At 38.7% G+C, this 4,587-nt stretch overlaps 1 pseudogene; it reads right to left on the reverse strand.

Moving 5' to 3' along the window:
* Nucleotides 1-3,783: 3,783 nt before the first annotated feature.
* LOC140502318 (ATP synthase F(0) complex subunit C2, mitochondrial pseudogene) lies at nt 3,784-4,200 on the reverse strand (annotated as a pseudogene).
* Nucleotides 4,201-4,587: the final 387 nt, after the last annotated feature.

Raw genomic sequence — 4,587 nt, forward strand, 5'->3', positions numbered from 1 at the left:
CCTAAGCCAGAACTGAGATATATTCAAAAGGCACTACCAGCTGGCCAAAGCAAGTGTTTTCTGCTTCCTTACTTGGTAGTGCTCAAGTGAGGAGGTAAGGACTATTGCAAGTCTTTGGTGGAAAGAAAGACCTCAGGCTTCCATCTCCATACCAGAAATGATGTCACATCAGAGACCCATGTCAACCCACGAACACATGACCTTCTGATTCCTTTTGTCTTTTTTTTCCTGCTGAAGGAGTACTTAATATGGCTACAACAATATGAGTTTCCATAGGTCTGGAAGCCAGAGTTTATGTCAAACTATGCGGCTAGCTGTGGTTAGTGAAACAGAACTAATTACAGAATGTCCATGTGGACACATTGCATAGTTGTGCAACTCATAAGAGTTAGGCTTACTGGCCCAGCTAGCAAAGGATGGACGACCACTCATTAGGGATGTTGGAAAAACAATTCTACCTATTGCTCCTCTGCCTGTGGGGAATAGTTTATTAAACAAATATCTAAAGTATATTATTGGGAACTCTTATAGAAGCCAGAAGTGGCAAACTTGTTGGAGGGCCTGCATGCCTTGGAAGAAGCTCTTATGGCTGAGAGAATTATTAAACAGGACCTGTTGGGACCGTGCAATAAGGCACAAGAGAAAGAAGATCCACGCGTAAGTAAAGGGTGGAGGCTTTTTATGTATTTGTTCCCCATTTATTAAGTGACTATTGCACATAGAGAACTCCATAGAGTGCTGGGAGAGATGAAATAGGTCACTGCCTTCATGAAAATTAGAAAGGAGAATTACAGAATATACATATAGATGTTTTAGAATGTCTTCTTGAGTTAAATATATTGGTTGCAGCAGCAGGGCAGAATGGAAAGAGAATTGACTTTGAAATGGAGAAGACCTAACTGGGTTCGTCTTCCTCTGGCATGTACTGTCTGTGTGACCCTAGACGAATCATGTAACCTTTTGGTGTCCAAAGCAGCTCTTTATAAGTGATTTTTTTCATTGTAGATCAGGTGCCAAACTGCACTGTTTGGGGGAGTTCTTTACTGGGACTTTCCTACACTGATAAAATCACAATTTTGGTAAAACATACACCATGTCCCAAAATTCTTGGGCAGTTTTAAATTTTAATAATTTTAGAAGCAAAAGTGCTAGCAACCTACAAAAACCACAATTTTAAAAATTTAGTTTACATCTATTTATTTTATGAATTTTTAACAATTTAAAACATTGATCTTAACAAGATGGGGCACCCTGTGTTGGTGTGCTACAGTTTTGGGCTGTCATTTAGATCAACATAGAAGGATTAATATAGAAGGCCTTCTTGTCTGGCCACCTTTGGCCTCCTTATCAGTCTCCATTAGACTTTTCCTTGTTGAGTCATATCAAAACTGTCAGGTATGCATCAATGTCTAGTTTTTAAAATTATCTTCACACTAGATTTTTGCAATCTTTTTAGTCACTCAGTAGTAGCTAGTAAAAGTTTTTATGAAGTCTGAAAATGGGCTACTATGATATGTAGCACAAGATGGTGGTTATGTTGAATTTTAGTAAGATATATCTCAGTATTTAAAATTTTTAGATAACCTTTCAAAAAATTTTTTTTAGGCATTTAGGATTAAGTGACTTGCTCAGGGTCACATAGCCAGTGAATGTCTGAGGCTGGATTTGAACTTATGTGGGTTCTGGAGCTCTGATACCCTTAATGAGTAGTTCTTCTTTCTCTAGACCAAGAATAAAAATATGGCATCTAGACCATGACTGTTTTTGCATTGGTTACCTTGAATAATCTATTTTGCTGTTTGTGTTATAAGAGTTGGGTCAATAGAAAAGGAAGAACCGTGGTAAAAGATGAGCTAGCAGCTCTATTCAATTCCACAGTCATTCTATTAAGTGCCTGTTTTGTGCACCATGCTGTATTAGGACTATAGGGGTAAATATATATGTGTATATATATATATATATATATATATATATATATATATATATATATATATATATATATATATATATATATATATATATATATATATATATATATATATGTATAGTCTTACCCCTCAAAGAGTTTTATTCTAACATGTTATACAATATAATTGCCCCATCTTGAATAGGGAGCAATAACAATGGTTGTGTGGGGTTAGGAGGTTGGGAAAAGAGGAAAGGAAATCAGGGCAGGTTTCAAGGAAGGAAGAGTATTTGAGCTAATTCTTTAACATGAGGATTCTGAGAGGTAGAGATGAAGAAGTCTATTCTAGGTGAAGGGTGCAACCTGTGGGAAAATGGGAAATGGGCAATGGAGTGCTATGTATGGGACACAGATCAGCATTCGGTTTGGATGTAATGTCAGAATGTAGGAGGGGGAATAATGTAAAGCTAGAGTAGAAATGTAGATTTGGAAGAGGGAGTCTAATTTACTTCTGACCACTGCCTCCCTAATCTGAAACCCTTCAAAGAATCTCTCCCTTATCTTCTCCCCTTGCTTTCCCCTTCTTTAATCTGTCCACCCTTGTAAGAGTTCCTTCTTTACCCTCCTATTTCTTGATCTGTATACCCTTCTACAAATTCCTCCTTTATCCTTTGCCCTCCTGTTTCTCTGTAAGTTAAGAAGATTTTCCAACCCCTCTAGATGTATGTATCATTCCCTCTTTAACCCAGCTCTGATGAGGATAAGGTTCTAGTGCGACTCGCCCTCAAATCCCCTCCTGTCCTCCACAGTAGCAGTTCTTCCATTCATACCTCATTTGTATGAAATTACTCCATTTTACCACACCCTACACAATGTTATCTTTTTTAGCAACATCCCATCATGCTCGACTCAACCCCAAGCCTTCTATCTATGTAAGCTCTTTCAAACTACCCTAATAATAACATTCTTCAGAGATACAGACAATATTTTCCCATATAAGAAGTCAACAGTTTGGCCTTATTAAATCCTTTATAATTGGTCTTTCATGTTTACCTTCTTATGTTTCTCCTGATTCTTGTAGATCAAATATTTCATTCAGTCCTGGTCTTTTCCACACAAATACCTAAAAGTCCTTTAATTGATTAGGTATCCATTTTTTTCTGAGTAAGTTATTCTTGGTTGTGAACCTAGCTCCTTTGCTTTTTGGAATATCATGTTCTATGTCCTTTTGGTCTTTTAATGTAGAAGCTGCTACATCTTGTTATCCTGACTGTAGCTCCACAGTACAGTAGAACCTCGGTTTATGAATTTAATGCTTTCCGAGAATCTGTTTGTCATGAGATTTGTTCATATTGCAAAGCAAATTTTCCCGTAGGAAATAATGTAAAGTCAGATGATAATTATTTATAATTTAAGTAAGTTTTTTTTTTTACCATAATGCGCTGAAACACAATAGCAATGAAGAGTATACAATATAAACTGAAAATAAAATAAATTAACCTGTGCTTTACCTTTGAGAAGAGTTGTGGCTGGCATGAGGGAGACAAGAGGGAGGAGGAGGGGGATGGGTTATTGCTTGGAAGGAGAATCTCCTATGAGAACATTAGGGATTTCAATATCAGAAGTGTTATCTCTTTTGCTGTTTTTAGTAACAGTAAAATTAACATTACTATCTTCACTTATTTTTCGTTTTTTTAAAAACAGCTTATTAATATAGTATTTATTTGTCTTCCTTCTGTCAAACCCTGAGCCTGTGGCTTTCCTAAGGGCCACCTGGTAAGATGGAGGGGAAGGTATACACAGGCTGCAAGAGACATGGAAGGACCAGGAGGATGAGGAGGAACATTCAGACATGCTGGGGGATAGAAATGGCTCCATCACATGGTAAAGAGGATGAGGAAGGCCACCATCAGGTAACAGAGCTCCATTGCCTCAGATAGGGCAAAATCCTGCATGGTGTAGGAAAAGAGTTGCTGCTTCAGGGAGGAGTTCCTGGCATAACCAATGAGGAAATTTCCAAACCCATGCCTAATACCAGCTCCAGAGCCAGCCACCCCCACAGTGGCAGCCCCAACCCCAGTAAACTTGGTCATTGTGTCAATGTCCCTTGAGACAGTGCTAATTGGAATCCACATCTGGGGCAAGTGAGGACTTGATGCTGCCAAAATGCCGATGTTCTCATCTGTTCGAACCTCTGGCCGTTTTAGCACCACTGCAGATAACACTCTACTCAGAAGCTGAGAGCTGCTCCTCACAAAGACAGGGGTAGAGATGAACTTGCCATAGGCATACATTCTCAAGGGGTGAGGGGCAAAGCTGAAGAACTGTGGGCAGAACAAAGGAGACAGAGAGAGGGAGGGGCTATTTTTCGATTTCTAGAATCACTTTCATGTTTTTACTCACTGAAAGATCAGTCACACGCACACCACCTTCATGCTTCTCAGTGATTTCCTTTTTCATTTCCAATGTAATGGTCTCCTATTTCTTTGCACCTTCCTTTTCAAGCTTCTTCATTGGGGCCATTGTTACAAATATTGTTGTAGATCACAGTCACTACCATACACTTTTACACAAAGTACTACCTCACATACGCAAACACATGTGAACATACTTGTAATGGTACTGTTAAGAGCGAAGGATGCTGCCTTCATGAAGAATCAACACTGAATGAGGTCGATTAG

Source organism: Notamacropus eugenii, chromosome 4, assembly GCF_028372415.1.
Source record: "Notamacropus eugenii isolate mMacEug1 chromosome 4, mMacEug1.pri_v2, whole genome shotgun sequence".
NCBI lineage: Eukaryota > Metazoa > Chordata > Mammalia > Diprotodontia > Macropodidae > Notamacropus > Notamacropus eugenii.